General features: G+C 38.5%; 1 pseudogene; it reads left to right on the top strand.

Annotated features, from left to right (window-relative positions):
- LOC141735616 (zinc finger protein 366-like) overlaps positions 1–12,373 on the top strand; it is a 34,306-nt pseudogene extending 21,933 nt beyond the window's left edge.
- The last annotated feature ends 683 nt before the right edge of the window (positions 12,374–13,056 follow it).

Genomic DNA, 13,056 nt, shown 5'->3' with positions numbered 1-13,056 from the left:
AGAGATGTCAGTGCCATTCCTAGGACACCACTTTGTTTATCCCGTTGATACCCAAACAAGAGTAGAAAAAACTAAGAATCATGGGCAATAAGACAGAGTTAAAAATGGTTCTTAAGGCAAATTACTGGGGCATTGGGAGGAAACTACTTTTGATATGTCTGCACCGTGATTAGGGAGCTCTGCTTTCCAGACCGCCACAGCATAAACTATGTGCATGTGACTGCTTCCATAGTATCTTGACAAAATGCTACCTACAGACATATAAAATGGTTCTGGAAACCTTGGTGACTTCATATTGTGAGTGGAGCATTATGCAGAAAATCTGTTTGATGTAACAGTCATGCCGGTGCTTGAATATTATAATGAACGCATCCTTGCTGTGGTGCCACAGAAAAAAAAAATATTTTCCTGCACATTTATAAAAGGACGGGTTTAGTTTCTGGTAAACCTATGAGCACCCTGTTGTCAACTTGCTCTTCCAGGAAGTTCTCTACAGTTTTCTGTAATTCCTATCACAGGACAATAGTATTGGACTAATACAGGATGCTCTTCATGACTTCAGAAATCTGCACTAGAGAACCAATCCAGTGTGGGCTAGTGCCTACCAGATGGTTCAAACAAATTCTCCTGTTCCTTAGAAGCTGACTGATGCTCTAAAAACAGGTCATCCCTTTCCTTTTCACCTCCTGATATTGTTTTCATTACACGTATATTCTAAATACTTTTAAGAAAAATGAGACAGGTAGAAAAATATCCTGCTACCTGTAAGTATTATATGAAAGACCCCCTTTTCAAATAATGCTTTCAAATAATTTTATCTGGAGCTGAAACACGAAGGAGGTACTTGCTTTAGAAAGCACCTCAGAGAGAGGACTAAACCTGAAATAGTGATTATATTCCACAATCTGTTCTTCCCTGATATCTTTAGAATGGATATCAGGAAAGGCATGGATTTGATGGATGGACCACTCGGTGGATAAGGAACTGACTAGATGGCCGCACTCAAAGGGTTGCAGTCAACAGCTCAATGTCCACATGGAAACCAGTGATGAGTGCCATTCCTCAGGGGTCAGTACTGGGACCAGTGCTGTTTAACATCTTTGTTGGCAACATGAACAGTGGGACTGAGTGCACCCTCAGCAAGTTTGACAACAACACCAAGCTGTGAGGCACGGTTGACATGCTGGAGGGAAGGGATGCCATCCAGAGGGACCTGGACAGGCTTGAGAGGTGGGCCCCTGCAAACCTCATGAAGTTCAACCAGGCCAAGTGCAAGGTCCTGCCTCTGGGTCACGGCAATCCCAGGTATAAATACAGGCTGCACGGAGAATGGCTTGAGAGCAGCCCTGAGGAGAAGGACTTGGGGGTGCTGGTGGATGAAAAGCTCAACATGAGCAGGCAATGTGCGCTTGCAGCCCAGAAAGCCAACCACATCCTGGGCTGCATCAAAAGAAGCATGGCCAGCAGGGCAAGGGAGGTGATTCTGGCCCTCTACTCTGCTCTCGTGAGACCCCACCTGGAGTACTGTGTCCAGCTCTGAAGTCCTCAGCACGAGAAGGATATGGACCTGTTGGAACGGTTCCAGTGGAGGGCCACGAAGATGATCCGAGGGCTGGAGCACCTCTCCCATGAGGACAGGCTGAGAGAGTTGGGGTTGTTCAGCCTGGAGAAGAGAAGGCTCCGGGGAGACCTTATAGCCACCTTCCAGTACCTAAAGAGGGCCTACAGGAAGGATGGGGAGGGACTCTTTATCAGGGAGTGTAATGATAGGAAACAGGGTAACGGCCTCAAACTGAAAGAGGGGAGATTTAGATTAGATATTAGGAAGAAATTCTTTACTGTGAGGGTGGTGAGGCACTGGAACAGGTTGCCCGGGGAAGTTGTCAATGCCCCATCCCTGGAAGTGTTCAAGGCCAGGCTGGATGAGGCTTTGAGCACCCTGGTCTAGTAGGAGGTGTCCCTGCCCTTGGCAGGGGGATTGGAACTAGATGATCTTTAAGGTCCCTTCCAACCCGAACCATTCTATGATTCTATGATATATTTAAATTTGGTTTAAATCTAGTGTATTGGATGTTAGTAAGAGACAGAGTCATTCCAATTTACAAAGACTTTAGGAAACCTTTGGATTTTAATCATTTCCATAGGAGTAGTAGCAGATCCAGCATAGAGCCCTCCACAAAACAAAAGGTCTTTCATCACTGCAAAAAGAGTCTAACGGTTACACTTCAACCCTGATCAGAGAAGACTAAAGCACAAGTGGGTTTTTCACAGCTGAGGAAGAGAAAGAGGAAGGCTGGAAGTAATCTTTTCACTCCCAGCCAACACACTTGTAGCTTATCAGAGCACCTGGTGTCAGAATAAGCTGCTCCCTGAAAAGGGGTAAAGCCACCTGCTCCCATCCCAGAGCCATCACACCTGCTCTTCCACCCTGGGAACACCACCCTGTGAAATTCTTTCTATGAATAGAAATTAGGTGGTTTCTCTTCTTCATCAGGCCTCCAAACAGAAGACTGTGTGGTTAATGCCTGCTTGCCGTGCATAAGTATTCCTTGTAGTACAGTATCACCTAAGAATAACAACTGAAAACATATGACCCTTTTCACAGCCTTGCTTTCAATTTCAAATCAGTTGCACCTTTCTCTAATTCGTTACAGAAAAGTGATGTTATCAATGTATGAGACTTGGTTTACCTTGTAGCTTTTTGTAATTAAATGAACCTTCAGATTTAGTGAACATTTGTGGTTTTTAGTGTTCCCAGAATTCTGGTGTTTCTAATAAGCAGCTGATAAGTTGGATGTTTTCAAGTTTATTTTTTATGAATATTGGCAAGGGAAAACAGGTTTTCAGGAAACACACCTTTTATCCTAAGTTTTTTCTTTTAAATCAAACCAAAATTCATACACATGAATTCATGCACTTCCACAAAGTAGAAAGAAAATGTGTCAGTGTTTTGGCTTTCACAATAGAAGAGGAAGGGAAGAGAAAGTAAGAATAATATTTTTTTTCATCCTTATTTTAATAATAATTAATAATATGTCTTTCTAACATATGAATCAGGAAATAAGGAGTGAAAGTAAGAAAAAAAATGCAAATATTCACATAATTTCTTCCTGTAACCTCCAGAGCGTGAAAATATTTTCTTTTAACATTTGATTACTTAGCTTAATTGCTTACAGTGTCAGTGGAATTCTTTATAATACATTAAGCATTGTTGGTTTAGAAGGAAAATGTGTTTTGCTTATCAAGATCAGGGTAACACTAGTATAAACCAATTTGTTTTACAAAAATAAGTCACAAAGGTATTAAGTTTGGAAGGAACTAAAACAAAGATTAAATAATATTTTTCCTTGGATCATTAGTATTTTAGAAACCAGGCAAGAAGGACTGGTCTATGCCAGATAGATAAAAAGAAAAATTAGACATCTAACATGCAGTTCAGTGCATGTTTTAAATAACCAATAAGCATTAACTTAGACCTCTTTACTGGACAAAAATCTGTATATCATCCATAAAATTCCATTGAATTTTTTACAGCAGTAGGGAGCTGCAGTCTCAGTTTCAGAATATTAGCTTTTCAGCAAGAAAGAAGATAGCCGTAAGTCATCTTTTTTCAGACTTGTTTCTTTTTAAAGGCTTCACATTATTTGTCTCTCTATAATTCTTTCTTCTCCAAGCTGACATTCCTTCCTTTTCATTGGTCTTCTGGGATGGTAAACTAGAATGGGGACAACTACTGCATTTAAGAAGAAAATGTTCATTTGGTTTTAAAAGTTGGTCTATTTTAAAAAATTGGTCGGGGTATAAAATTAGTCCATCAAACAAATGAATAATTTTACAACTATCTGTAGCAGTCCACACAACACTTGCAAAGTCAGTCTGAAGGAGCAGTTTGTTTCATTAAATCAGTTACTACTGGGGAACATTCATTAGTGCTCAGAAGCTATGTATTATTTCTCATCAACTAATAAGAGGCTACCTATTCTTACACACCTTTGCCTCACTTGTATCTTTAAACCATCAGTGCAGAAAAGCCCTATTATCTTATGCAGCATTTAATGCTTTTGTTTCTCAGGGTAATATTCTGCTGACATATCTGTGTGAGTGGTGTGGTCCATTCAGATAGACATCTTTCTGCATCACTGAGGCTTTGCAATATCAAAGATTGGAAACAATATAAGTGCTATCTAGGGTAAACCATATTCTACCATGATTCATCCCTCTGTGCTTCTTCCATTCTGAATACTGCCTATCTATCTGGCACTACTAGAAATGGCACCTAAAAGACATGCCAATATGTGTATCCGTGAGATGCACATGGTGCCTCTCAGTCCACCAGTATCTGCTCTACATCCAGGCAGTCCTAAGGGAAGGCTCTTAACGATGTGCTTGTTTGAAAGAATGAGAAAACAATAAAAACTGCTTAAAATTCAAAGATTAAAATTCTCTCCTGGTCAAAAATCTATATTATAGATTCCAAAATGTTACTGGGAATGTAATTCAGTGCTAGTATTCTGCATCCAAAACTCATATTTTCAACAGTTTTCACTATTAAAGATCCTGGTTCTCAGTATAAAAAGACACCTGACATTTACAGAAAGACTTCTATCAGTTTCTGTGCTTTTCAAATCAGACCTGTTAACTTGGGATTTCCATACAACTTGTTTCCATATCATCTTTGCCATCATTGGTGTAGTTTTGTTTTTATTTTTAAGAACAAAAGCAAAATCTGTCTATATTTTCATTATAGTTGAGAACAAATCAAATAGAAATAATGGCTTTGAATAATTCTGTGGGAACTGACTGACCTTTTACTTATGTATGCTATATACATAAATATGGCTTGTAGCAATAAGACTTTAAGCAAAATAAACAGAGCATCTCTCTTTTAATTCTTTTTTTATTCTTGGTTTATTGCTTCAATTATTTTTTTTAATAACATTGAGGTGAATAACTGAAAACTCATTTCACAAACATTTAATTTGTGCCATAAGCTGGTAATGGATCTGTACTCAGTCTGGCCTCAGACTATACTATTCTCTGCTTATAAATATCTCAGCAATGTGAGATAAGGATAAAACACCAGCCAAAAAATATCCTCTTCCTGACTGTTGGAGAAAGATATTAGTTGTGTTACAAATTACTATTATACTAAATCATGTTACAGTTATCCTAGCAATAAAATATACAATGTGAAAACAAATAAACTCCAAATGATTGCAAAAAATGTATTATTTTGAAGGAAAAATAAACCTGAAAGGTGAAATCTAAGAATGTAGTCCAAAACTCAATGTCTATTTTTAACCATCAAATTATTAAGCATTCCTTTAAAAATGCTCTTTCCGTGTGCTCATTGTTGAGGAATGGGTTTAAAAATAGCATTTACTGCTTTTGACCACCTACTATGAACATGAACACATATATTCTTATTTATGTATTTCTGACAGTCTCTCAGAGAAAGAATTTATCATATACATGGTCTAAATTAATAACACATTAATGTTTAGTATCTTCAAAAACAAAATCTGTACCTAAATGCTGCAACTGAGTCTTACCTACATGGTAAACTGAACTTCTGAATTAACCATATCAAAACTTCCAGGTGACTGCAATCCAGACTAACACTCTGCAATTTGAGCGAAGTACCACAACAAATACAGAGCTTAAATATTTTTGAATGTTTAGGAGATGCCTCTACTTCTTACTTGAAGTAAAAAGTGTTTTTCCAGATGTTTGACACATAACTGTCAAAATAGCTGTCCAAATCATCTACTTAATTTGAATCAGTATTTCGTCATGTAAAAAATAAACCCAGGTATCCTGAGAGAAAGATGTGGCAAGTGGTTTTCACAGCAACATCTGGAATTTTCTTGATATTAGCAGAGTATTCTTTGTGGGTTAAGTATCACCAAGTGAACCTAATAATTGGTACCAAACTAGACTGAGCTGCAACATTAAGCTACAGAGTTCAAGAAACAAATTATTTCCACCTCCTTTGGCAGAACCCATGTGCTGCTCTTAAAGCAAAGGGAATTTCCAACTTACACAGAAATTGGGCTGAATTTGGAGTAGATTGCTCCTTTCTATGGAAAAACTTGCAGAAAGGCACCAAATAGAGGGGGAAGAAATTCCGTTCTACTAGTTGGTTCAGCAAGGGGTGGGAGCAGAGAGCTGTCCCAGGGTGGAAGTGTAGCCCAGGTGCCCTGGTGGAAGTGGGAGAGGGCCAGCTCAAGCTGCCTGCCGGCTCTCTGCAATGGAGCTGCTCTGTCTGGGCTCCAGGCATCCTGTAGATGACCTTGCGCTTCAGAGAGCCATGGCTTGAAGAAATACTGGGTCAAAAGATAACCAAGCTCTCCTTCTGCAGAGAAATGATCTGTCCTAATTCTTCCCCCCACCTCTACATTCTGCTTTTATAAAAGCACGGGGAGGGGGGGAATTTTCTCTTCCAGTATTTGAAACATACTCTTACATTCAATCATTTATTTTATGCACCACTTCTGATTGTTCTGATACATTTATGTCCAACATCAAAAATATTATTGGCATCTACAATAATGTAAATGACAAATAAACAGACAACATTTGAGTCCATCCTATGACTGATGCTAGTGATCAACCGTGATGTTGTTACACACTATGCAACGTGTACTTCTTTTTCTTTTTTTTCAAGTGAGAAACTAGAACTGTCTTAGCATGTCTTAAATGTAACTTTTCCTAGACTAATTGTATACACAGATGAGTAGAGATAAACACATGTAATCATAAACACAATACCATTTGAAGGGAAAAAAAAACACTAGTAACTTTTCTCCCACTATAGCACAGGTTGGTGCAGACTTCAGTAGTGGCAGATGATATATGAAATATATCAATTTGCATATGACACAGCTTCTCTCTTTATTTGAGCAATGGCCCAGTGAAGCCTGTAATAAGATTCTGTTAGGAGAAGTCCTATATGCAAAATTCACAGCAGATTATGTTATGGATATTATCAGCCTCACTGGAAAACATTTTCTTGTCTGCATTGGTTAAACCGCATGCTATTAGCACCAGTATCTAAAAACCAGGCTATAGATATCTATAGCATAAACGTACTGCTTGTCAATGCATATGGTTATTATGTTTTTATCAGTTAAATGTGTATCTGATAAATGCCTTTTCTTAATTGAAAAACATATATATTGCGCTTCTAAAGAGTTAAGCATAAAAGCATTTTTACTTAACTTACCAGTTACTGAAGCTGGAATGAGTCTTGCCTTAAACTCTCTACCTGCTCTCATGTTGGTAATCAACAATCTCCCCTCCCCCTGTGCAGAGACTGCAGTAAACTTAGAAAACTAGCAGGGACAGTGTTTCAAATGACTTAAGAAAGAAAACAGGAACAATAAATTTGTTCTCTTTTTTTCAGATGAGTACAGTACCTTCAGAAAGAAGGAAGGAAGGGAGGGGAGAGGAACTCAACAACTCTTTGCTTTCCTGCAAAAAATAAGGAAACAGCAGATAGCAATCTCATTTTCTCTCAAAATGTTTGGAAAAATAAATATAACCAAACCAAAAGGAATTCCTCAAGTATTATATATGCATTATTGGCTTCATAAAACCTACTGTACTAACTCGATGATCTCAGAGGTCCCTTCCAACCACTAAGATTCTGTGATTCTGTAAATTAAATCAGAAATCAGATTGGACCAAAAATTTGGTGGAATCACAGTAATTGCTTTTTAATCATTTTCTTCCAGATGAATACACTGCTTGATATAAATTTCAGTTACACAGTAATGGTGATTCTGTCTCATATAGTAATAAAGACCATAAAAAAATAATCTGATGGAAAAAGTATTTGTCTAAAACCATTCCAAAAACAGAGCTTAAGTAGAAAGAAAACACAGAAGTTTGCAGAGGATGGAAATAGCCACTTGAATATGAATAAAATTATAAATCATGATAGGGAAAGACCAGAAGACAAGTAAGACTAAAAGCTTGTAATAGTGATACCAAACTCTCATGTCTTGAATCATAGAATCATTTAGGTTGGAAAACAACCTTAAGATCATTGAGTCCAACCATAAACCAAACACTGCCAAGTACACTACTAAACCATGTCCCTAAGCATCACATCTACACGTCTTTTAAATACCTCCAGGGATGGTGCCTCAACCACTTCCCTGAGCAGCCTGTTCCAATGCTTGACAACCCTTTCGCTGAATAAATTTTTCCTAATATCCAATTTAAACATCCCTGGTGCAACTTGAGGCTGTTTCCTCTCATCCTATCGCTTGTTACTTGGGACAAGAGACCAACCCCCACCTCTCTACAGCCTCCTTTCCGGTAGTTGTAGAGAGCGATAAGGTCTCCCCTCAGCCTCCTTTCCTCCAGGCTAAACATCCCCAGTTCTCTCAGCCGCTTCTCATAATACTTGTTCTCCAGACCCTTCACCAGCTTCGTTGCTCTTTGGACGTGAGAATATATTTGATTTATAAGGGACCAGACTACAAAAGGACCCATCTAGATAAACAACAATAAAAAAACCCCTTATTGTTTCATCAAATCAATGGCTCGATCTGTCAGGAACATGCTTCAGGGAAAGCTGAGTCATTTTTGCCACCCCATGACTGTTTAAATTCCGGCTTACTCACCAGAGACACTGAAACACAGAAGATGGTAAACAGAAAATAAGAGGATTGGAGAAAAATGGGGGAGCAAGAAGCAAAGAAAAAAAGGATTTTCTTTTTCAAGCTTTAAGCAAAATGTGCAGCCATTTAATTTCCAGTTAAGAAGTAATATTCTACTTGACTGTTTCACATAAATCCTTCATTGGTATCTTTATCTCTACCTGGCGTTTTTCTTGATTAAAGGCTAGATTTATAAACTACAAATGAAATGGTTCACCAGGGCAGAAAGTTATACTTTGAATTTCATTAATGTTAAGAGCCTTTCAGGTTACATACTTAAGGTTCTCCTCTCCTTACAACAACATTACCTGATTTTGAGTAATCCTTGACTGTGTGTCCCTCCTAGTCACCAAATTAAAAAAAAATAGCAGCAGTGCAGAAGGCCCTAGATAGATCAAACTTAACCACATATTCTTGTCTGTAGGTTTTTTGCCTGTATCTTTGAAAAACAAAGTGCGTCCAGAACCTGCAAGGGTTCAAGTTGAGAAGGGTAGGTTCTATTTCCTTTTTAAATGTTCTCCTTGAAAATATCCCTAAGAACAAATCATTTCCATTTTACTGTTTTTGACAGCTTTGTGGAAAGGAATTTAACAGAATGCACAATTTAATGGGACACATGCACTTGCACTCAGACAGTAAGCCTTTCAAGTGCCTCTACTGTCCCAGCAAATTCACCTTGAAGGGGAACCTAACCAGACACATGAAAGTCAAACATAGCGTCACGGAAAGAGGATTTCATTCTCAAGGTAATATTTTTCAGCTATTCTCTGAGAGGTTTGAAGGCGCATATCAGTAAACCCAAATGGACTTTGTACCATAGATCCAATGCAATTGGAAGAGATTGAATCCCATAAGCCTAGGAAGTTGTTATTAACTATCTGTATTACTCCAGTGCTATAGTTCAGAGATCCCCAAGGTGACCCTTGTCTCAGAGACCTTTCAGACTAGATATCTGATGACACGGAGGTACATACCAAGACGGAGTAGTAGATGGAGACAAAATGAGACAGTACTCGTGAGCACAAAGGAAATAATTTTAGCACACTAAGTTGCTGTTGTCAGGTGTTAGGGAAAATATAGTCAGTAGTTTTAGAGTAGAGGATTTATCAAGCCATACCAAACATTCTTGTACTTAAGCCCAGGACTGCCCATTACTGTGGGGAAAGTGCAATATCCACATCACTGTAGAGCTTCTCCCACCATGTGGGTACCACTGAAACACAAATGGGAGTGAGCTGGTGGAGACTCAGCCTTAGTGAGACTGTGGCACATGTAGTTGGCCAGGGGAATGACTGGAGGACATGGCTGAAATTGCGTTGATCTTCCTGACTGAGGGTGTAGTTCCAATATTTTTTAATAAATTTTACAGTTTGAAGGGGGTTGATTACCAGATGCTGACAGACCACAGCCTAGCAGCCACGAACAAGCAGACATTTTTCCCCAGGCACATCTGGTTAAGAGTTTATAGTTTTTCTCACGTTTGAGGTACATCCCCATGGTTTTAAACATGGGGAATAAATCATAAATACATTCAAAGCTGACAAGCAAAAAATCTAGAAGATTTCACGGGTCTTGTTCACTGCTTATTGGATTCTAGTCTGAAATGGGAATGGAAGCCTGAATAGCTCTACATCCAAGAGCCTTTCTGCTTAAGATATGTTTATTCTGTGATGTATTGACAGTTTACAAAGAAGCATGTGGACAGGAGGAGATGCTCCTCCCTCATCTCAAAGTATATGGATTTTTGACCACTCAGTATCCTGCAAAGCATTTCCTACCTCCCACATATACTTCCTAAAATAAGCCTCATGTATGCACACGTACCAATGCTATCTAAAGAAGTGAGGGAACTGGGGAGGGACACATGTTTTGAGAGTTTGAGTATCCAAGATGTTTTGTTTGTTAAGACTTTCTGGATAAATAACTCCTTCATGGGTAAGATATCTTGGTGTTCCTCAAATTCAGGCTTTAGGGCAGTCTAGCACATATGGAAAACACATATTCTAATGACATTTGGGATAAAATTCACAAAGATCCTAACAGATAGATAATAATATAAATGTCTCTTTTTTTTCCCCCTGTAAATCTCCTACAGCACCATGCTAGTTACACAATTACTTGTAATTGAAGACAGCCTAAGTGCTTTTCAGTGTAGAGATCCTTCAGCCCTTGAGGCTTATCAGCCATAAGACAATTTGTGAGGGCTGCCACCTGCTTATGAACCACTTTAACAAATACAACCTGTTGCAAAGTAGCAGCTGTATCTAGTGAGGCTGCATAAATCCTGCAGAAACTGGATTCAATTATTGAGGAAAAAAACAACCCCGAACTAAGCAAGTAAAATAGTGGCTCTCATAGATTTTTGCTATTGGGTGAAATCCTCATCCCAGTACTGTCACCTTTCTTTTAATTAAGATGGGCTATGCCTGCAGTGTCCGAATCTTCTTCTGTGCATCCTGATGGTCAGAGCATATTTAAGTCCTGGGTAATGTCTGGGTTTCCAGCAAGAGGAGCAGAAAGGAGACGCTCTGACAAATATTAAGACAAACTAGATCCAGAACTACACTCAGATTTATACTGCACAACTCAAAATCATCATTTGATTATAACAATTTCTTCAAGCTGAAGCACTATCTAGTGCATCTAGCTTTTCAGTGGCACTAGATGAGAGAGGAAAAATCAAGGAGAGTGGAGTTCATAGACTGACGAGACTTGATTGTGTTTTCATTTTTAAAGTAGTAACTTTGAACCAGAGGGTCCATAGAACAAATACGTTAACATGTTTTTAATCTCTTCCACTCCTCTGGAAAAAATGTACAAAGCCTGGGGCTTTGATTATAGCATGTGATGATTTAGATCAAAGTGTTCATTTAAAAAAAAAATAGGAAGGAGGCAGTGGGTAGGTTCACTGGAAAAAAAAAAAGTTTACAAGAGGCCAGGACACTTCACTTCTTTTATTCCTAGCTCTCTCATCAAGTGTCTGGCATGTACAGCACAATGTTTTGTGTGTCCTGACCTGGCTGTGAAGTGGATATGATAGTACCTCTTTTAACAGCATCTCAAAGGAGATGCCATGAAATGTAAACGATAAAGTAGTTGGAGATAGCTGGGTGGAAGACAAAGGTAAAATTTGTATCACATAGTAAAATTTGCTATATATAAATTGTTCCTTTTCTCCCCACTCAAACCACTACAAGGTTTTGGAAGAAGAAGAATTTCTCTGTCCCAGACAAATGTCTTGAGAAGTTTGGAACAGGAAGAACACTTTGATCTTTCCCAGAAAAGCCAAGGGAAAGGAATCTCATTTCATTCGGATAGTGAGAGTGCCAAGGGAAACTCATGCCAGGAAGAAGAGGAAGACAACTGCTATGAGACAGAGCATTACAGCCCTGGCATGTACCGTCATGACAACAACAATCTGTACGTGGCTCAAGATTTGTCTGGAACACCTGAGTGCATGATGAAGGACTGCAATGAGGAGGAAGAAATGCTAAGTGAGGGAGGACTGGAGAAGAGAATAGGAAATTCAGACAAACAGGAGAGCCAAGGAGAGAGAGACCTTGCAATCAACAAAGAACACCTCAGCTTTAGATCCTTTGAAAAGGCTAGACCATTCTCTCTCTGATTACTTGTATTTCAAACACAGGAACAAGAGTTTGAAAGAATTACCATAAAGTAAAATGGAACAAAACCAATGCTTATAGGCATTTAAACGGACATTTTAAAACAGCTGGAAAACTGGAACCAGATAGCTTTTGGCATGAATGGTAATTTACCAAAGCCTGGAAGTTTGTAGAAATAAACAAGCCAAATGAATATAAATAATTTAAGGTAAAACACATACATTAAAAGAATAAAGCAGTCCAAGGTCACCAAGAAATGCAATAGATATTGAACGCTAACATTTTTATACTTATCCAATTGATGTAAAAGCAGACAATGGGGTGGGTGCAGAAGTTTATTTTCCTTTATCTGGGGTGGTAGAGACTTATACACAATTTTCTAGTGTTTGATTTATTATCTGACTAAATATATATGAACATTTCTAACCATAGGTCTCAAAAATATGAAAATGCTAAGTATTTCACAGTATAAGCAAGAGTACTGTTAAATATGGTGTGCATGAAAGTGCTGTCACTCTCAGAACTAACACAAGCCAAATGCTTTCATTTACTGAAGTTTTAGTTCAACCACTTACAATGAGAAATAGGAAACAAAATAAGAAGAAATGCTAATATCTTGTGAGATAGCGATGTGCAACTCTGCGAGGCTTTGAAAGCACTGGAATTTGTTATGGTCACAGAAGCTTTTCCTCTGGCACAAGAAATGTTCATATTTTGCTATGTTTCAGTCAGTATGGGAATACTCGGTACTTCTTCAAGTGAAA

The sequence above is a fragment of the Larus michahellis genome, chromosome W (assembly GCF_964199755.1).
Source record: "Larus michahellis chromosome W, bLarMic1.1, whole genome shotgun sequence".
Taxonomy (NCBI): domain Eukaryota; kingdom Metazoa; phylum Chordata; class Aves; order Charadriiformes; family Laridae; genus Larus; species Larus michahellis.
The sequence above is the reverse complement of the archived record's forward strand: the minus strand, read 5'-3'. Positions and strand labels throughout refer to the sequence as shown.